A 22,336-nucleotide genomic window follows, 5' to 3' on the forward strand; every position below is an offset into this window, starting at 1 on the left:
AAAAAAATAAACATTACATCAAAACACAAACCAGGGGCGCCTGGGTGGCTCAGTGGCTTAAGCCTCTGCCTTCGGCTCAGGTCATGATCCCAGGGTCCTGGGATCGAGCCCTGTGTCGGGCTCTCTGCACAGCGGGGAGCCTGCTTTCCTTTCTCTCTCTCTCTCTCTCTCTCCCTTCCTCTCTGCCTGCTTGTGATCTCTGTCTGTCAAATGAATAAATAAAATCTTAAAAAAACCCCACACAAACCAAACAATTCTGCTCACATTCATAACTATCATCTTCTTTTTTGCTATAAAAAAAAATACAAAAAAAGCTCTCATCCTCTCTTTACTCTGAAATGCACGTGTGTGTGTGACCTGCATGCAAAGGAAGACCAGAGAGAGGGGGGTGATGTTTAATGCAAAATAAAATCCATTTTGTAAACATGTTATTTTATTTTATTTTCTAATAGCCTTGCTTTTGGTATTTACAGAAGATTTCTCCTTGTGTATTTTATACAGGCATATGAGTACAAGATATAGGAGTACATCTAATGTGGATTACTGCTCATTTGCCTTTTCCAGGAAGCATCGTGTAGACCAGTAGACATAGTGTTAAGAGAGCTCCCCAAGGACAGTGAGGATTTCTCAGTGTGCTTTTTATTAAAGGATGCAGAAAATGTTGGTGTTCGGCTACAGGTTGACATTTTCAAAAGCATATTCTTAGGACAATAAAAAACGTTTAGGATAAACATTAAATTTTTATTTCATTTGAAAACACCATATATACTTCCTAAGAAAACAAGAAACGCACAAAAAAACTGAAGACAATTCCATTGTAGTTCCATTTTTAATAATTTGATGTATCCCTATGAATGTATGTAATATGTTAAATGTATAAAAAGTGAGATTAATAGGTTGGCTTCCAGAAACACTCTACAAGAGAAAAGGGAAGCCATACTGGCCTTTGGGAGAAACCCAATCTTAGTACTAATTGGTCCAGCCCAGTGCTGTGATGTTGCAGGATTCCTTTGATGGGGATAAAAGCTTCCCTTGTTTTAACGACAGTTTGCAGATCACTTATTAAATATGCACACGTTTGGAGTTCAGTAGGTCTTCCTGAGGATCTTGGGACATCTTCCTTCATTGATGTGGGTTGCAATTGCTGCTAAAACCTGGGAGTCAAAAGCAACGGGGGTGGGGGTGGGGTGGGGAGCCGCCATTTGCAAAACCGGAAATGATTAAAATCTCAGGGTTGAGACCATTCCCATTAAGTTAAGTCTTGCCAAGACCACAGTTCCTGCTTCTGTTGTCTACCCTGAAGAGTACAGAGTAGAGGTTTGTCTACCATAACGTTGACAGTAGAATCTCTCCAGCAATAGGAGAGCACAGGGGGGGAGTGAGTCATTGGCGTGGCCGGCACCAGGGAAGCGCGCTAATTTGAGAGGTCAGCTGCGAGTCCAGCTCAAAGGCCTAGTCTCGCCAGGCTGAGGCTCGGACCCTGCCGGCCTCCGTCCTCTTCCGCTCGCCTCAGGTACAGCCCGGCGGATCCCTCCGCCGCAGCGTGCGCTCCCGGTAGCGCCGCGATCGGCTTTTCGGCAATACCCGGATGGAAGCGTAATGGCCGCCATCAGGGACTCGCAGGCAATGGGGACCACGACAGGTATTCCCTATGAGAGGGGCCGCCCAGACTTGTTAGGATGCCGGGACTTCTAGATGGCCAGCCAGGGGGCAAAATGCGAGTTTGTGGGGGTGTCAGGGTCCCCTGAACCGGCTCAGGGTTCCGCCTCTTGTGATAGGAAGCGCCTGCTAAATAGTCCCGGCTGTTCAGCGCTTCCGCCTAACTTGCCGCAAAGTTTTTCTGGAGAAGTCGCCTCTTTTACTCAGCGCTCCTGCAGGCTGCTAAAGCTAACCTTCCTCTTCTTAGCTGGGTTTGCACTACGTTCGGGCTTTTTGAACTTTGCTTCTCCCACAGCCTAGGAGCTGGAGCGGGAGCGCGGCGACCGTGTGCCTCCGCGCGCCCGAGGGGAGCCGAACCCCGGAGGAAGGGGCGGATCGGGCGCGGTGTTTGGGACGGAGTGGGGCGCGCGGCGCTCGAAGCACCCACTCGGCGCTTTCCGGGGCTGGTGGAGACAGCGTGGGTACTGCTGCGACCGCACCCCTCGAGCTGTAGATTCGCAGGCCCACGGCAGTCCGACTCGACGGCGTCCCCATTGTGGGTCCAGTCCCTGGTCATTGGAGGTCTTTTCTTGCAGCTACGCTCAGCTCTCTGGCGCGCGCTCCCTCCTCCACAGAGTTGGCCAAAGGCGCCCTTCTTGCAGACCCCAACCACACCCAGTGGCCGATGGATTTCTTTGTAACTGGCTTTCTCACTTGTAGGGTCCATTTTGAGTCTGTTCTTAACATGGTGTCCTCATTGTCAAGTAGACAGTCTCTTCCTAGATGGATATGGTAATGGAAAATGTATAGGGTGAATGTATATAAGGTGAAATGTTGTAACTCTTTTAAGTAGACCAACAAAACAGGGTAGCTTTAAGGTTCAGAATACAAAAGTTTAGGTTCAGTTTTGCTTAATTTGGGGGGCGTTTAGTATTTGTGAACTGTTTTAGCCAAAACATTCGTTGGTATGTTTGGATATCAAAAGTCTAAAAAACACCAGAAAAATAAAATAAGTCAATATTTAAGGAATTCGTAAGAATGCTGAACTTTGGTTGTAGCAGTGGTGAAAAAGACACTAAACTGTACCATCAGGGTAGGAATTTCATTAACTTGAGTGACTGTGTTAGGCTTAGTTTACTGTTTTTTGTTTTTTTTTTATGCAGCCAGGGATCTGATTTGAGTGTACCTCAAAGTTAGTATTCTCAGGTTGAACAGATAGAAACCATTTAAGTTAAGGGAGTGAAATAACCTGACATTTTTCAGAGTTTTAGCTGCAAATCCATAGAAATGAATTTATTATCTTTTAGCAAACTGTATGTTTCTGATATTTATACAGGAAGACATTGCACTGGGTTAACATTTTTCAGGCCATTAGCATTTCATGAGGATGGTAAGCATAGTAGACCACGTTCATTTTTGTTAAAATTCTTATAAATAAGATGAGCTCCGAGTGTAGAAAATTGTTAACAAAAGGGGAGGGAGGGATAAAATGCAGGTATCTGACCTCTTTTGCACATCCAGATTATTCCTTATTGTTGCAGTGAAAGTAAGAATGAATGTCAGTTGAAAATATTCTGTTTTTATGGAAGGGTAAAAGAATATACAACCACAATGAATCCCTATCTGTGCATCGATAATGCATGAGCTTTTAAATGGTTGAGGTTTTTAAAGAAATTATTATTACACTTTAAATCCTATTCTATTCTTTCTTAATAGTATATGTGGTCCCAAGTTTTTGTATCTTGAAGCATTTCAGAAGATATATTTTAGCATAAATATACAATTTGACTTCAGAATATACTTTAAACATATCCTTTAATGTACTTTTATTTTTTACTTTTCTGTTTGGAATTGTTCTTATGGAAGCATTGTCTGCTTTAGATCACTTAATACAACTTTTTGGGGGGGGGGGATAATGAAAGTTTTGAGTCTTGCTCAGTTTCCTTCAAGGACTCTACTAAAAGTTTTGTGATAAAGCACTATAAGCAGAAGGAAAGAATTGTGGTGAAGTTGAAATTTTTATTATCTGATTCCGGATGTGTAGGCTATGAATGTTTTAGTTCTGTGTGGGGTGTTGGCTTTACGCGGTGAGCAATTTTCATGGGATGTTAGAAAGCACGAATGAGTATAAAGAGGTAGTATGGTGGTAGTGGTAGTAGGATATCTGGCTTGGAATCAGATCTAGATTGTTCTAGGTTTGTGATTTTGGCAAGATTCATTTTCCTGATCTTGAAATAAACAAAGAAAGTGAACTAGATTGAGTGTAACCTCCCTTCTAAACTTTGAGTTTTGTGATTTTTATAAATTTATGATGTGTTATAGAGTAGCAGTGATGGATTATGGGCCAGAAGTGGAGAAGGTTTTCTTTTTCCTCTTAAATTTCAACACATAATATGAAGCATAATTGAATCAAGAGTATAAAAACATTTTACTATCAGGTTTTGCAGTCAGTTTTAAAATCTTGGTCTTCATTTCCAGATATCGTCTCTTTTGATCACTGTTCCTGATTGTGGCTTTGTCCAAGCATTAAATTGCGTGCCTTTTGTTCCTTGAAGAAGGAGGTATGGTAAAGATTGAAGTATTACAGCATGTAGTCTATTAAGCAGTAAGTTAATATGTTTTGATATTGGACAAAATAAAGTAAAATACTTATGTATACATAAGTGTCTTATAGCTTTTTTCTTGGCCTACATAAAATACTTACAGGTTTTCTTTTAATATAAGCAAAAAAGGTCTTTTTGGTTTTGTAGTATATTATTTAATACTCCATTATTGATGTAATGATAATTTTAACTATATTCTTCTAAATATTAAGACAGCATTAAAGTCTTCTGGGTAATGAACGATGGAGTTACATTTGGTAGGAAGATGTTTTGAAGTTGTATAAATGATCAGAAGAGTATTTGTGTTTTGCCCTAATAAGTGCAAAGCAATGCACCTAAAGAAAAGCTGAAATATATTTATATTATGATTAATGGCATCTACATTATGAGTCAGAAAAGGTACTTGAGAATCACTGTGGAGTTATAACTGGTTTCCTGAAGACAATCTTTTGAATATCCTGGTGTGAACAAAAAGAAGGAAAAAAAAATCTGCCATCAAATCCATGATATTATAAGGAAAGCTTTGCATAATCAGTGGAAAATATTGTACCCTTGTACAAAAACATGGTTTATCTACCCTTGAAACATGAGTGTCTCTTACTGTTTGTTTTGGATAGGTACTGGGATACCACAGTATTATATAATTCCTCTCACCAAATACAGTAAGTGTACCCATAAATATAACCCTAAATTAGAAATAAGATTATTTACATAACTACTGAAATAGCTGAAGTAGACTAAACCAACTTAAATTATTACTTCAGTCATCATAACCATGTTTTGCCATGAGTTTTTCTAGTAGATGGCTTTGTTTTCAGGGTCATTTTCACAAAGGCAGGAATGTTTTATTTTATTAGAAGTTAATGTCTAACAACTAAGTACAGTGAGTAGAGAGTGGCAAAATTTAGATACTGGGTACTTAACCTGTGTTCATTTATATATGTAATTGCTTCCTACATAACATTTGTTTGCCCTCTTACTGAGTTAGGTTCACATGGGTACTGTGTTGTTCCTGAATAAAGTAAATGCTGAGTGCTAAGAATTTTCTTTATTGTGTTTGATCCAAAATTCTCAGAAAAAGTAATATGATGAAGAATGAAAACTTCAAGTAATGAAGTAAACAAGAGGCTGCTCTATGATGACTGACCAAAATGATTTGGATTATTCCATCTTAAAAAATTGTGAGCAAAGTCTGACTAAATTTTAAAATCGCTATTGGTTTGATTGCATGAATCAGATATCAGAATATCAGAATGAAGTTGCATGACTTGACGCATAATTAAGTAGGTTTCACATGGGTCTCATTTCAAGAAATGGTAATAGCTAAAAAATACTGGTTTTACAGAAAGTCATAATTTTACAGTGTGGTAAAATCATCACTGATTCCTAATTAAAATTGGGTTGTTAAAAGGTTATACCTGGTAGGAAAAGAAATATGTATTTGTTGACTTTGAACAACACAGAGATTAGGGAAACTGACCCCCGACACAGTTGAAAATCTGCATATATTCTTTGACTCCTCTAAAACTTAATTACTGTAAGCCCTCTGTTGAATGGAAAACGTACTGATAGCATGAATATTTGATTAACACATGTTGTTATATATATTAAATACTGTATTCTTAATAACAAATGATAGTAAAGTAGTCTAGAGAAGAACAAATGTTATTAAAATAAGAGGAAAATATATTTATAGTACTATACTGTATCAAAAAAATCTGTGTACAAGTGGACCTGCGTGGTTCAAAGCTGTCTTGTTCAAGGGTCAGCTGTATATTAATTTTATCAACTCAGTATCTCTTCGTTTAGGGAGCCAGCTCTCCCCTATTATGAGTGGTTAGTAGGCCAATCATAGAGTCTTATAACCCAAGCCTAGTCATCCCTATTGAACCAGTGATGGCCTGTTAATCAAGCAGAATCTTGATAATCAAGAATCCTTTGAAATTGATGTGTGAATCCTAGGAGAAAGATCCTCCCTTTTCTCTAAAGTTACTAATCAGGTAGTGTGTTAGTGACATTCTTTCCCAAATGTATGAGGACCCCATCTGTAATAGGAAAAAGTGAAGCCATATGGAAATGGGAGACGGGTGGTGATAGCATGCCAGTTTCAGTTCTAGGGACCATGGTTAAGAGTATCTATGGTTTTCTTTTGATCCTGTCGGTTACCGTGGTGTCCTTCCCAGTCCTATGTGCCAAAATTTTGTATATAAAATAGTTTGAATTGGATTGCAGCAGAAAATGTTCTAATGGATATTTGGCCCTTATCAATTTAGGATCTTAGCTTCACATTGATCACATCCATCCACAATTTGCCCTTTTCTTCCACCTTATGAAAGTTGCCCATCACTCATCATTCATGTATATATTCGGTCCTTCATTCAACCTACAAACACTTGTTGAGTGTCTACTATGTACAAGTATGTGCAACTGTCTGGATAGTCAAGCATTCTACCTGCTAGCCGAGTGGATGGTGGACTTCCTTTAATGTAGCACGTTTTTACAGATTTAGGTGACACTGATCAGTAAGTATGTGTGTTGAGAATAATCAGTGCTGTGCCAGCATTTTAGTAATATGAAAGAATAGAAGGAATTCTTTGCCTTCAGAGTGCTTATAGTTTAGTTAAGGAGCCCAGATTAACATATATGAAATAGTGCATACAGCAGATAAATGAATACATGATTATATGGTATGGATTTTAAGTCTGAGTTCTGATAGAAAAGAAATTAGTGAGGGACTGGCAAGTTTCTTGAAGGACGTATCACAGCAAATGGGTTTTAACTTATGAATCAAGTTTTGTTAGGCACAGAATAATTGGGGAAAGGATGGAGTTGAAAATGACTGAGGGCTGATCAAGATGGGGCGGAGGTTGGTTTGACTGTAACAATTTGTATTTTGGGGGAGTGAGAGGTAGTGAGATACAAGGTTGAGTATTATAGGTAAATTCATGTGTGAGGCATTTGGAAAGCCAAACACATTTTATTTTCTGGTAAGGTGGGGATTTCTTTGAATGAAATGTTTATATTTCTTTTAAGTGTGATGCCACTTTTGTGATGTGAAGATACAAAGTAAGTGTAATCCAGTGATGGAAATTTACTTGTGGAAAAGATCTTGTTATATTCCTCTGCCTTGAAATTTTAAAAAAAACAGTCATTAACCTGCAGTGCTGTTCTGTTTTATATATGTTATATACATTATATAATTGTATTATGTATATATATACAATATATATACATAAATATAATTATATATTTATATATGTATATAACATATATAAAATTCATTTTTTTCTTCTTATTTGCCCCCTTTTTTTTGAGAGATCTCATAGTAACTGTCAAAACCATATTCTACCTGTAGAGATACAGCCAGTTCAAAACTAATGTTGCAGTAGATATAAAAACATTCTGAGAGACATAAAGAATGAAATTAATGTTTGATTACTCATAATAATATTTGTTTTGAGCTCCAGATACTAGGAATGATATGTAGGTTAATTCTTCCATTAAATGCTGTTGTCTACTTAACCTTCTTTATTCAATAACCAGTCAGCTGATCCTCAACTCAAAAGAATTAACATTTGGAACATTCCTATTTACCAGGTTTGCCAAACTTCTGCTGTAAATGGCCAGATAGTATATATTTTAGGTTTTGTGGGCAGGGTGGTTTCTTTGGGCCTATCAGCTGCTGTTGTAACATGATAGCAGCCATAGGCAATATGTAAATGAATGAATGTGGCTATGTTCTAATGAAACTTAATTTACAAAAAAAGGCAGCAGGCTACATTTGGCCCACAGGCTGTTGGCTGTGGACCACCTATCGTAGACTTAATGAGGCATTTCATTCGACAGCTTCTCATGCTCACATTTTCCCATTATCCTCCTCTGTAGTAACTATAGATCAATTATCTTTTTTATTTTCTAAGTTCACCTCTTCCACTTGTTCACTAGATCCCACACCTTATCCTGTGAAGGACGTTGCTACTGCTTCTCTGTTTTTTCTCCTTCATCATCAGTTTTTCAGTGTAATTTCTCCCAGTTTTAAAAAACAAACAAAACAAGAAAATACTACTTAAGTTCTTCTCTTTGTTTTCTGTACTAAAACTCCTTAAAAGAGTTGTCTGTATTCATCTTCACTTCTGTTCTTCCCATTTCCTCTTAAATCCGTGGTAGTCAGCCCTTCTACGGGGCTAGTCAATGTCACCAGTGGTCTTGACATTAAATCCAGTGGTCAGTTCTCACTCCTGATCCGGGAAACTCTTTACTTTGCTTTCAGGATACCACTGTCCTAACTTACCTCACTGGTCATTCCTTTCATTCTTACTAGTTGGTTTTTTCTTCTCTTTTTTTACTCTAAATGTGGTAGTATCTTGAGGCTTAGCCCTTGGACTTCTCTCTGTGTGTACTTATTCCTTGGTGATTTTATTCAGTTCTGAATACATAAATACATACACACACCAGTGACTCCAAAATTTTTATTTTACCCCAAGGTCTGTGTATTCTCTGTTCAGCTACACATCCACATTTCCACTTGAATATCAACTAGATCTCTCAAATTCTGTGTGGCTAAAACTGAACTCTTGATACACTTTTTATACTTAGTGTTTCCACATAGTCTTTCTGTATTAATAAATAGCAATTCATTTCTTCCGGTTGCTGATGTTAGGACTTTTAAGAGTTAATCCTTAACATACTCTCTTTCTTCACAGACCAGACTTAGTCTGTCAGCATATCTTTTGGCTAGGTCGTCACAGTATATCCGCCATCTAACCATGCCTCATTGTCTCCACCAAAGTCTCCACCATTGTCTCATGTCGCTATCATCTCTCTCCTCACAGTTGTAGTACAATTATCTCCAAACTGGTCTTCGGGCTTTCACTCTACCTCCTTCCCAGATTCTCTGTTCTTAACATTGCAGCCAAAGTGATCTCTAAAAAATCATTCAGCTTATGTTATTTCTCTACCCCAAGTGCTCCAGTAGCTTCCCATCTCATTTATAGTAAAACCAGAGTCCTTTTGGTGTCCCTCAGGCCTTGTTCCAGTTCCATTACTTCTTTGACTTCATCTCCATCTGCTTTCCCTCTAGTGTTTTCTGTTTCAGTCATACTGACATTCCTCTTTCTAGTCTCTGAACATGTTAGGCACACTCTACACTCAGTGTTAGCACTTACTATTTCTTTTCTCGGAACGCTTTCTGTCTCCACTTCTTAGGATCTTGGCTCAGATAAGACTTTTTCAAATGAGGGCTACCTGACTTCACGTTTATTGCAACTCTCTAGTTCTGCCTGTTTTTCTCTGCTTTATTTTTCTCTGTAGCACTTGGGATGTTTGTATATATTAAATAACTACTTTGTTTATCACCTAAATAACTAGCAGAGTGTTATGTCCATGAGGTGAGGGATTTTTGTCTGTTTTATTCACTGCTGTATTTTCAATGTTTCAAACAAAGACTGGCACAGATTTGGTGCTAACTGCATGGCCAACACTATGCCAGATGCTGGTGATACAGCAAAAAACATGACAGATGTGTTCCTTGTGCTTATACAGCTTTTCTTCCAGTGGTGGATACAGATAGAAAATAAATTGGCAAATACATAAAATATTCCCAAAGTGTTACAAAAAAGAAATACAAGGGGTTTAGATAGGGAATAATTTTTTTTCTGTTTGAGAAGGGATGCTTTATAGGTTGGAGAAGGCCTTTCTTGAGGTGATGATATTTGAGCTGAGACCTAAAAGATGAGAAAGATCTAGCCATTTGAAGAATAGAAGGAATAGTTCAAGCAGGGAATAGCAGGTGCAAAGGCCTGAGATAGGAAAAAAGTATTTGAGGAACTGAGAGACTATCTATGGTAGCTTTTGCTGGAGTATAGTTACAGATGATGAGAGTGGTGTGAGGTGAAGTTTAAGAAGGAGGTACAGTACCAGATGTCACCACTGCTCCTTGTAAGCCTTGGCAGAGATTAAATTCTATTTTAAGTGCTTTGGGAAGCCACTGCAGATTTTAAAGCAGGGAGCATAGTGATCTATTTTATATTAAGATCACGTTTGCTCCTGTGTGGAAAATGGATTCAGAGGAAGGTGGTGGGCAAGAGGGAAGCGTGAATGCCAGTTAGAAGGTTATTTTAATCCAAGTTACAGATGACAGTGGACTGAGATGATGACAGTAGAGATGGAGAGAAGAATTCAAGATGTTTTTTGGGGATGGAATTGACAGGTCTTGCTTATGGATTAGCATGGGAGTAGGGGAAAGAGGATGCAGGATGATACCTTGATTTTTGAGATGAGTAACTGGGTGGATTGTGGTGCTATATTACTAAGGTGGGGAAGCCTGGGAAGTAGAATTTGCTTCTGTCATAGAGACAGGTGATTTTGGGGGCTAGAGAAAAATTGAATAGTTTGTATTATTGTGAGAAGCTGAGGGTAAATGGGATGCATGTTGATGCGTGTTGTCCCAGTCAGATAACCATAAATTTTTTGATTCCGCCCACCGTGCGTTCCAAAATCTGCCTGATCTACATCATTGCCACAGCAAAATGACCAAGAAGAAAAACACAAGAGATGAAATAATCTTTCTCCTTCCCATACTAAATTGAGTGGTTTCTATTTTACTTTGGGTGGATTACTTCTGATTTTTCTCCCAGTTTCCACATATTGAAAATGTGATTTCTGAAGGTGTGATAGAGTGTGTGCGTGTGTGTGTGTGAATTCAAATTCCATTACAGCAAAAAAGTTTACATGATCTGTAGCATTTGCTATAAAGTAATTTAATCTAAAATCACAGGAAGTCAGATATTTTGGTTGTAAGTAAAAGAATAAATGCGTCAAGAGTGTGTTAGGACCCTGTGTACCAATCATCTTGGTTTTTGTGAGGGATAAATGAAAAATATAAAATAGAACTTGTCTTTAAGAAGATTATGAATTACCTTGGGAGGTAAAACTTAAAAACGAAATGATGTGACTATAAAGCAGCGTATGAAATGGTGAGCAGTGGTTGTGCTTTAAATGGATATTCAGAAAAAAAAAAATGGATATTCAGAGAAGGGAGAGATTTGTGTGTATTGCAGGTTTCATGTCCTTATAGGAGATAGATTTAGAAGGGAAGTTCAACCAGTATTGAGAAGATAGAAGGGGATGACAAGCCTGGTGAAAGGAAATAGTATAAAAAAGTGAATAAAGGTGTATGTGTAGGGGAGCGGAAAGCATCTTTAGATATTGGGCACTGTACATTATATATGTAGTCATCGTGTCAGTAATAAGAAAGAAGATTAACCTGAACCAGGAACTGATTCTATATTTTAACTTTTGATTTGGGACCTTCGATTTGGGACTCCTTCATAATTGTATACCAACCAGTGTTACCAGCCTACCTGAGTGGTAGATGGCTCACATGTATTCTAGCATTTTTGAATCTCTCTGTATCTGTCCTTAATTATATGAGCATATTTAGCTCTTCATTTCTCTTTTCTATGTTTAAGTTGCTTATTAGGCCATGATTTGGAGAGAGCTGCCTTTTATTATATCTATTAATTCTACAAAATGTATTCTTTTTTTTTTTTTTTAAAGATTTTATTTATTTATTTGACAGAGAGAGATCACAAGTAGGCAGAGAGGCAGGCAGAGAGAGTGAGAGGGAAGCAGGCTCCCTTCAGAGCAGAGAGCCGGACGTGGGACTCGATCCCTGGACCCTGAGATCATGACCTGAGCCGAAGGCAGCGGTTTAAACCACTGAGCCACCCAGGCGCCCCTACAAAATGTATTCTTTCACTTATTTAAAATATGATAAGCATTACCCCTACAGGTAAACTTTTTAAAAACTTAAAGCAGCTACCAAAAAAAGTAAGCCCCAGAATGTGTTTCACATCATGAAACCTTGAAGACAGTATAAGGTTCTCCTTTTAAACGAAGTTTTAGGTTTTTTGTAATTTTCTTCTAGATCCCTTTTAGGCAGAACCTAGGGTTTTTTTCAGTAAGCTCTTCTTGCTGCATGCTTCTTTTGTTTTATTTCTAGTTATATATTCATATGAGTGTTTTGAATTCAGTTATCTCTGTAGAAAAGAATTCGATGACTCAAGGAATGAAATTGTTATACAAAATAATGGCTAATTATATTAGTCCTTCTGTCTGTGTGATGTGACATTAGGTTACAGAGCAACATGCTGAGTTACAAATGAGGGGAAGCTAAAATCAGAGTTTTTTTAGTTCTTTAATGCTTAAGCAACAAGAATTTAATAAAGAGCATATAGATTCTTTTTATATCATTTCAGTAAAGCTAAAGACTGTAGAATGTCTTTGCTTTGTAATCTGTTGTAGAAAGCAAATGAAACTCTAGGAATGGTGCTTTTTGATTTACTGTACTCTATTCAGTTGTTTCTCATCCTTAGCATTTCACTTCGGGAATCATCTTTTTAAAATTTCTCTGCGATTCCTAACCTATGTTAACATTGCCAGTTCTCTGGTTCCTCACTTTTTATTTGGATTTGTCAGTTACTCCTCTAAATTTTCTGACTTCTATTTTTACTGTTTCCAATATATCTTGCTTTCTAGTACCATTCTAATAATGTTTCTAAAATACTGCTTTTATAACTTCTCTCTGCTCATGAACTCACCATGGCTCCTGGTTACCTTTCATTTCAAGTTCAAATCTGTCCTCTGTAGTCTGTTCTCACTTAACCTCACCATTATACATTTTCTCTGTGATCTAGATCCCACAGTGCCATGGGGAAAAAATGCTTTTCTTCTAATATTACTCTTTTTTTTCTGCTCTAGGTAGCCTTTGCTCCTTTTGTGCAAGTTTAAGTCTACTGCTCTTTAAATGATCATCACGAAACCTACCTTTTGTGAATTAAAGGCAGTCAACATTGATCTATCAACTTAATGTCTTAAGAGTCTGGTTACAAGTAATAGAACTAGCTTAAAGTAGTTTAAGTCAGTGTAATCTGTAAAAGGAGGAATTATTTTAAGGATATAAGATTTCTTAGAATTCAAGGGCAAGAGTAGATACAAGCCTCAGTAAAGACTTGGCGGTAGTAACATTGTCCTCTTGGTTTCACTCAGAGTACTTAGGAGAGTTAATGATTCTCCCCCTGCTGTTTGAGTACATTTGTCTTTTGCTTTGCTGTGTGTCATTCCCTAAGAAATTTAACTTGTTGCCGGTAGATTGAGAGGTAACTATAGATTTGTCTATGCCTATACAAATATAGCCCTATAGTATCTTTGCTCCTGACATGAAAATGAGGATCTTTCCTCCTAATAGAAAAATGTATTACATGTTTTCATCTGTAACTTCGTTATTTCAAAACAAAACAAAACAAAAATTCACAACGAAATCTAAGTCAATTTAATACATAAACCTTTTTGTTTGTAATGTTTTCAGGTGGGTAAATGTTCCATAATTTACTTAATCATTCTCCTATGCATGGATGTTTAAGTGATACTGTTATATATGTTGTGCTTTTATTTCTGTACAATAGGTTGTTAAAAGTGAGGTTTAAGGGAGTATACTTAGACAAGGAAATTGGTTATTTTCAGGGAAAATATGAATTGAGAAAAATAATTCAAGCAGTAGAAACCTCCAAGAGTCCAGAAATCATGAAAGACCTTTCAAAGGTTTATAAGGGCTAAAATCCAAAGAGATATCAGACCTATATGGTATTTTGGTACAGTTGTGTAATTTTAAGGATTTGGCAGTTCTCATGTTTAGTGAACTATTCCAGAGATGAAATGATGGAAATTACTCTAATTCATTTTACATATTCTATATAATGTCAGTATTAAAACTATTAAAGATAGCATCAAAAAAGAAAATTCTGAATAAAGTTTTGTCAGATGAAAACCAGTACTTTGTTGAAGAATAATATACTTAGCTGATGTAAATATAGTTCAGCATTATCCTTGGTGTTCATTTCTTTGTATACTGTAAAGATTTCCCCCACTATCTGAAAATAGAGCATTCTTAGAAAACCTTTTGTAAGTTGAAATGGTATAAAGCAAAGAAGCACTTAGCACTAATTCATGTGGAAATTTTTTGAGTATTCTCAGACCCCCAAAATAACCTTAGTCCTAGGCTTTTCTGATACATTAGGGGGCACATCTTGTTGGGAAGCATAATTGAGATAAGGCACAGGTGCCCACAGACACAGTTCGAAGCTCTGGCCTCCTGATGCTGACATACTGACCGTAGTTCCTGGAGAAGGAGTTTGGCGGTGCCATTCTCACTGCTCGGGCTGCATGCTGCCTCTGTAACAGATTGCTGCAAAACAGAAGCTGAATGCTGATTTTGTTTTTTTTGTTTTTAGGTTTTTTTAGTTTTTTTTTTTTTAATTGGTAAAATCAGAAACCCTCTTTGGATTTCTTTTGGTTAGCAAAAAACATACTACTATAGGTTTGTAAGTGAAGTGGTATAATGCAAACTTTTGAAAAGCAAACTTTCATAAAGCAGGGGACACCTGATAGAAAAATAATCATCAAATTTAGATCAGTGTTACAGTTTTTCCTCTTTATCTTTTTAAAGAAGTTTTAATTTCTTTTTATTTAAATTTTTTTCTTTTAATGATGTACTAAGATCAGGAAACATATTAGTTGAATACCATTTGTTTTCTATATAAAATACAGCTTTATATTTGTATAAGAACACTGCATTTATAACTTAATCTGGTGGTACCAGCTTCCTTTACTTACTTTTTAAGGTATCCCCAAGGCTCACAGATTAACTGTTAAATTAAAAAAAAAAAAAAGACCTCTCAATAGCATGAATTTATATACCATGAATAACATAGCATAATTTTTTATTCTCTGAGTATAATGTTTTCCAGTAACTTTATGGCTGTTGTACAGTCCTCTCTGCATGGGTGTGATTGGGTATCTGTGTACTGATGCAGTCCTGATGTACTGTGTACCGTGTACAATGTTGAATGATACCTATTTTGTTTTGATTTCCACCTTTAGTGTCAACTTCCTCAACTTTTTGCTAGCATCAGTTTTTCTATTTTAAGTTTGCTGAGAAAAAACTTAGTTGGTTTACCACAGAATTCACTTGCTCTGGTTGAGAATTTCAGAATTTTCATGGCTTCATGCCATTTTTTGATAAAGTTTCATAACAATATAGTCTAGAGGCAGGAGGTCATTTTCGTCACATCCAAATGTAAGCTGTTTGCTTGTGCTGTGGTAAGTTTGCCAGTGTGGAGGCTGTAGTGATCCAAGGACAGCATTTTAAGAAACACCTAAGGATAACCAGTAACTTTTAAATGTGTACTCTTGACTCTTTTTTTTTTTTTTTAAAGATTTTATTTACTTGAAAGAGAAATTGAGAGAGAGAGAGCATAAGAAGCGGGAGGGTCAGAAGGAGAAGCAGACTCCCCGCTGAGCAGGGAGCCCGATGTGGGACTTAGTCCCAGGGCTCCAGGATCATGACCTGAGCTGAAGGCAGTTGCTTAACCAACTGAGCCACCCAGGCGTTCCTGCTCTTTACTTTTTACTATGAGTTTGTGTGGGCCTGTGTGTGTGTTCCTTATTCATCTATTCTCTATACACTTAACGGTATTTGAACAAATTAACTCCTAATATGTCTACTGTCATTTTTTTTTATTAAATGCATCTTGAATATCTTCCAATTAATAAATGTAGGTTTACAATATTGTTTTTTAAATTGAATAATATTCCACTGAATGAAAATACCATTATTTATTGGTGGACATTTTGTTATTTTTGATTTTGTGATTTCTGTAAGCAATGCTTCATTGAACCTGATTATTACCTTTAGGATACATTTCTAGAAGTAAATTGGAAGTTATATACTTTCTTCCTGATCGTGTACAGATTTATATTTTGTGTATTACCAGAAAATGAAATTTTAAAAATGAAGGCATATAAAATACAAGTCCACATTTTTATTGTTTGATTCAACAGATAGAAACTTAACTTAGTAAAGTTAAATTAACTCTCAGTCTCCGTACATATGTTGTCTTGAACTGGTGAGGAATGTTTCATGGACCATCAGTGGACCGTATTTTAGTAGCACTATGTTAGCCTAGGAGCCAGTGTGGAAGGGGGGAATAGTGGTCTTGGGTTGGGGTTTGTGTCTCATCTATATATGGTCATTTAATCCTATGGCTTTTGGTATGGTACCCACTCTCCGCTGTGTTTGGTATCCCCTGTTTAAGAGAGTCTCTGTACTTTCTGTAGAGAATAAACTTGCAGGCATCTGCTGTGGTGGGGAAATAGCAGTAACCTTGCTTATGGAGTGGGGAAGGGAATCTTAGCATCAAACCAGAACTCAAGCAGCTTTCTTCAAGTTTCTCTTTGTTTTAGCTTTCTCCTCTCTTTTTCATGGTTACTTGGTCCTTCCAGTTCCTAAGCCTTTCGAAGATTCAGAACTAAAATAGGTTAGTTCTTAGCATTCCCCAATCTGTCTGGGATTAAGTTTTCTTGTGTTTGCAGGGTCATTTACCAATTTATCTGCTTTCCAGCATCTAGATATTTGTTGCTATTTTCATGTCTCCTGTTTCCTATCGTTAATTTTTTTTTAAGGACCTCTTATATATTTGTTGTGTCATAAGTGTTCTCTTATTCCAAGTCTTTTCTGCATTTCTTAACTGTATTAACAAAATATTTACTTTTATTTCTATTTCATAGATTTTATTGTTGACAGATATTTCTTCTATAACACATTTTTCCTTTTTTAAGTTCTTCTTTTCTGATTGAAATTTGATTTTGCTAAAGTATTTACTTGAAACTTTATTCCAGAAGAGTACATAATGTAATATAGTCTCTAAATCTTTATACATCTAAAATTGTGTTTTTCCTTTACATTTGAATTTTCCTGTGTAGAGAATTGATTCTTGGGTTATTCTGTTTTCCTCAGAACTCTATAAATGTCACTCTGAGTAAAATGTCTGATTTTTTTTTTTAAGATTTTATTTATTTAATTGTCAGAGAGCACAAGCAAGGGGGGAGAGGGAGAAGTAGATTCTCCACTGAGCAAGGAACCTGATGTGGGACTCCATCCCAGGATCCTGGGATCATGGCATAAGCTGAAGGCAGATGCTTAACCGACTGAGCCACACAGGCATCCCGAAAATGTCTGATTAATATTAATTTCTGGTTAAAGTTGGCATTGCTGTTGAAAAATACCCTTTTAGGTAACTCTACTTCTCTACATTTTTATTTTTTTGGTAGTACTTCATTTTTATTTAAACTCAAAAGTTTGATGAGGATAAATTGTAAACACTGAGTCTTATGTTCTTTTCTAACTAATCATCTTACCTGGCATTTGAGGAGTCTTTGATTTTGAAAATTCAGGTCTTTAAAAAAAAAAAACCCAAAACTCAAATGTTACTTTCTTCTTGTTTTCAAAATCATTATTTCTCTCCCATCTACTTTGTTCTCTCTTTCATGGCAGTATGTTCTTAGTTTCCTTTTTTTTTAGTATATCTCAGGTCTTACTGAAATTGCCAGTTACTACTTTATTTTTACCCCCAAGCGTCCTCCTTTTTCCGGTAGTAGAAACTTTTGTGTAGTTACTGTTTTTCATTGCTGGATGGCAGAATGGGGAAGGGTTTCTCTGTTCAGGTTATTTTCTCTTTGTTGAGCTGCTGCAGCTAGTGATGTTTTTGCCAACTTAACTTTTGATGGCTTTGGTAGTTGAGATGAATTCTTAAAGAATGAACCAAGATTTTTTTCAGTTTTTTAGTTAAAGGGATGGGGGAGTTAATGTACTTCTTCCCTGACAACTTAGAGATAATTTACGTATGTGGACAAAGGACAGAACTGTTAAACAGAAGATAGGCATGAATATAGGAATATTTATCTTTGTTCAGAAATAATTTCCTCTTTATATTTTTCCCAACAGCTGGTGCTAACGAGTCCCAACTCAGCCCCTGGACCCAGCTCAGAACTCTGGATTCATTCTCTTCCTTCCCATACCTCAGCCCAAGCTTTCTATCTCCTCAAAGGGTACCACGTGATTTTCCGCTCAAGTCCTCACTTTCTAGAATCTCAAGGTATGTTCAGGGAGGGAGTGGGCAGATTTATGTCCTTTCTTACTAAGGAAGGGCATAAGAGATGCTTATTTTAAATGCTTATTAAATAAATGTCCCTTAGTCAAATTCCTCTTTAAAAGTGGTGCTTGGCAGTAGGTTTGCATTTGTTTTCACTCTTCTCTCTCTGGACTGTTTCTTACCAAACACCTTGCAGTATGTGTATGGAATGTTTTTCTAATTTCTAGTCATTTTGTAGGACTTCATTTTTTGGTTTGTGTTTCATTGGGCAATTGGAAGAAGATGGAAACCAGATGGCTTAAGTTGCCATCTTTTTTTTTTTTTTTTTAAGATTTTATTTATTTGACAGAGAGAGAGATCACAAGTAGGCGGGGTGGGGGGGCAGGCTCCCCGCTGAGCAGAGAGCCTGATGTGGGGCTCGATCCCAGGACCCTGAGCCGAAGGCAGTGGCCCAACCCACTGAGCCACCCAGGTGCCCCTTAAGTTGCCATTTTGATGCAGGCAATTCTCCAGGTTTACTTGAAAGAGCTAGGCATACTTGTAGTATTAGTATTAATACTGCATACTTGTAGTATTACTATTACTATAAGTAGTATTTTTTCGGGGCACCTGGGTGGCTCAGTGGGTTAAGCCTCTGCCTTAGGCTCGGGTCATGATCCCAGGGTTCTGGGATCGAGCCCCACATCGGGCTCTCTGCTCAGCGGGGAGCCTGCTTCCTCCTCTCTCTCTGCCTGCCTCCCTGCTTACTCATGATCTCTCTCTGTTAAATACATAAATAAATAAATCTTTTAAAAAAAAAGTAGTATTTTTTCAAGGCTTGAGGAGATGTTGGTTAAGACTTTGGAGGTAATAATATAGAGAGAGGGCAGTAGTTTAAATGGAGATTTAAAATCAGTAATCCTTGTTGGTGAGGGTAAAGATTGAACTATAGTGAAAAGATCATTAGCTAGTAGCTTGAAAGATTAAAATTAAAGTAAAATTCCTCTTTCCTTTTTTTTTTTTTTTTAAAGATTTTATTTATTTATTTGACAGAGATCACAAGTAGGCAGAGAGGCAGGCAGAGAGAGAGGAGGAAGCAGGCTCCCCACGGAGCAGAGAGCCCGATGCGGGGCTCGATCCCAGGACCCTGAGATCATGACCTGAGCCGAAGGCAGCGGCTTAATCCACTGAGCCACCCAGGCGCCCCCCTCTTTCCTTTTTTTATGTTATCTGAGAAATTCATGATACACAAATATTTTTTGCCTATAGGTGGCAACCCTAGTATAATTTGCTGCCAGATGTCATCATTGATTGCTTCCACGTACTGCAGGTTGAACATAGTTGAAGACAAAAATAGATTCTCCAGATTTAAAATTTGAGGGTGAATAACAAACTACCTATAATACACAAGCTCCCGTAATACTGTATTATTGTACATGCCATTCATTAAATTTAAAAAATACTGATGTTCAATATTAATTATTTAGCATTACCAAGCTTAATTAAAAGCTAAGTGGATTACTTGAAAGGTCCCTTTTATTAACATTGTTTTGCCTGTGTGTAAAGGACATGCACTTTATTTTATTTTTTTAAAGGTTTTTTTTTTTTAAAGATTTTATTTGTTTATTTGACAGAGATCACAAGTAGGCAGAGAGGCAGGCAGAGAGAGAGAGAGAGAGAGAGAGAGAGGAGGAAGCAGGCTCCCTGCTCAGCAGACAGCCCAATGCAGGGCTCAATCCCAGAACCCTGGGATCATGACCTGAGTCGAAGGCAGAGGCTTTAACCCACTGAGCCACCCTGGTGTCTCAAGGACATGCACTTTAATGGGTGAACTTTGTGACCCCTGTTCTGGCTGCCATGCATTCTACTTAATTGTTTTCTGTTCTTCATGTCCTGGAAGGGTGAGGTTGCTGAATGATCATCTCTGAATAAGCAGTATATTAATATGTATGTCCTGCCTCTCTCCCTTCACATTGTAAGCTGCAATAGGGTGGGGACCATGTTTTTTAATCTTTCCACAGCACCCATCAAAATGCCTCACATTCATAGTAGGCATTCATTTATTAGTAAGTGTTAGTTGATTGAGTTATTTAAAATCCTATTTTTACACTGGTTGTTAGACTCTGGGGTATGTGTTTTCTTACAAGAAAAATTTTAAATTGTGTATTTGAAATGGAGTTGATATTTAGAAATATTATTAGTCTGTTTCTAGCATTAGAAATATATTTTTGAACACATGTAATACTACTACAAGAAGCAATTTCCCTTTTGTAAGAAAACCCATGATATAGCTTCTTGATCATGTGAATAGTAGAAAAGCTTGAGTACGGATAATCCAGAACGACCACGGTATGGTATTCAGGCCAGTGGAGAACCGTTATAGGTGTGCTTAAAAGTTTCACCTCTTTGAACCTCACCCTCAGATTCTGGTATGGTGAAGTCTCCATTGGTGATTATGATGCTTATCACTGTTGAGAATGTGACACTTTGTAGGGGGTCTTCTCAGTTGGTATCCAGCAGCAGCTGTCATTGAACTTTATTCTAGCCATTTATTTAGTTTTTCTTACTTCTGAAGAAAAAGTATTTACATTTTGCTTTAAGTAATTAGAGTAAAACATTTTAAGTAAAAATTTTAATATTTTACTGAATTAGACGTAGTGTGTAAAACCAGTGCATGCTTTGGCAGCACATATACTAAAGTTGGAATAATACAGAGAAGATTAGCATGGCCCTGTGCAAAGAATGACACGCAAAATTTGTGAAGCATTCCATATTTTGTGCAGTTCCTGAGCATCGTACCACCCTTTGCAGAGGAACTCTGAGAAAATGGTATGAGTCAGAGCACAGTGTGTGGCACTGAATAATGAAATTGTGATTTTTCACTTCTAAAAATATATTCAGTAAACTGGTACCCTGTTAATGAATTCATTACCAGTTTAGCATACGTGTGTATGTGTGTGTGTATTTAAAGACTATCAAATAATGTGTTTTTTTAGACCCAACCAGAATTCTACTGAGTGTTAGAGATATTAAAAGAATCTCTTGATATGTAATTTAACTTTTAATTGTATTCCCTTAAGAAAGGATTTCTGAAACAGTATCTAGTTACTTAGATTCATTGGAATTTATTTCTTTTTCATGTTTTTATTTATTTATGTAATCTCTGCCCAATGTGGGGCTAGAACTCAAAACCCAAGATCAAGAGTGGCATGCTTTACCAACTGACCCAGCCAGGTGCCCCTAGATTAATTGAAATTTAAAGCTGAGACCTTTGACTAGACATTACAGATGAAGCTCAGTGTGATTTATACTTTCTTTTCTTTTTTTTTTTTTTTTAAAGATTTTATTTATTTATTTGACAGACAGATCACAAGTAGGCAGAGAGGCAGGCAGAGAGAGAGGAGGAAGCAGGCTCCCCGCTGAGCAGAGAGCCTGACGCGGGGCTCGATCCCAGGACCCTGGGATCATGACCAGAGCTGAAGGCAGGGGCTTTAACCCACTGAGCCACCCAGGTGCCCCTATACTTTATTTTCTTTAGCTTATCTGATTTTGTCTATTATTCATACGTACATATTTAAGATCACAAAAGTAAGAAAAGGTAATTCTTCTAATACACATTTTGATATTTCTGCACCTTTAGTACTTAGATTCCAGTCTCAGCAATATATTATCATATCTTAGTACTTATCCTATTTTTTATTCTTTTGTAGTTTAACCGATAATGTGTCATTTCATGGTAATCACATACAGTAATGATAACTACAATTTATATAGCGCTTTACAGAATATTGTTGATATGTTTTCTCATTTAATCTTTACAATAACCCTGTGAAATATAGAGAAAGGTACTAACTTTTTTTTTCACCTTACAGATGAAGAAACGAAGACAGAGATTGAGACTTGTCTAGAGTAATACAAACCAGTAAGTGTTGGAATTAATGGAGGGAGGTAGTAATGAGTGCGTTCTCATATGCCAGGAGCTTTCCTTGCTGCCTTCTGCCTGAGTTCTAGGGACAAAAAGCCAAAGAGCCAAAATGGTTGGGAACCAAAAAGATAGTAGGTAGACTTTAATAGTACCCCCAGCAAAATGTGCTATTCCTTTTCTTTCTTTCTTTTTTTTTTTTTTTA

General features: G+C 37.1%; 1 protein-coding gene and 1 non-coding gene across 8 annotated transcripts in view; both read left to right on the forward strand.

Moving 5' to 3' along the window:
- Positions 1-1,536: 1,536 nt before the first annotated feature.
- The window catches only part of ZNF518A (zinc finger protein 518A), a 28,012-nt gene continuing 7,212 nt past the window's right edge, over positions 1,537-22,336 (forward strand). The window contains exons 1-5 of one of the 7 annotated variants that reach the window (XM_046027115.1): positions 2,175-2,194; positions 4,117-4,199; positions 5,317-5,422; positions 18,082-18,232; positions 22,081-22,130. The gene's annotated coding sequence lies outside the window, so the exon portion shown is untranslated. Of the gene's footprint in view, positions 1,643-2,174; positions 2,195-4,075; positions 4,244-4,858; positions 4,908-5,316; positions 5,423-18,081; positions 18,233-22,080; positions 22,131-22,336 lie in introns of those variants that run through there. The other 6 variants (XM_046027114.1, XM_046027117.1, XM_046027112.1 and 3 more) reach the window with 6 other exon arrangements.
- Positions 20,883-20,986, forward strand: LOC123955847. Its single transcript, XR_006821392.1, has one exon. It is a non-coding gene; the product is annotated as a U6 spliceosomal RNA (small nuclear RNA).

The sequence above is a fragment of the Meles meles genome, chromosome 13 (assembly GCF_922984935.1).
Source record: "Meles meles chromosome 13, mMelMel3.1 paternal haplotype, whole genome shotgun sequence".
Taxonomy (NCBI): domain Eukaryota; kingdom Metazoa; phylum Chordata; class Mammalia; order Carnivora; family Mustelidae; genus Meles; species Meles meles.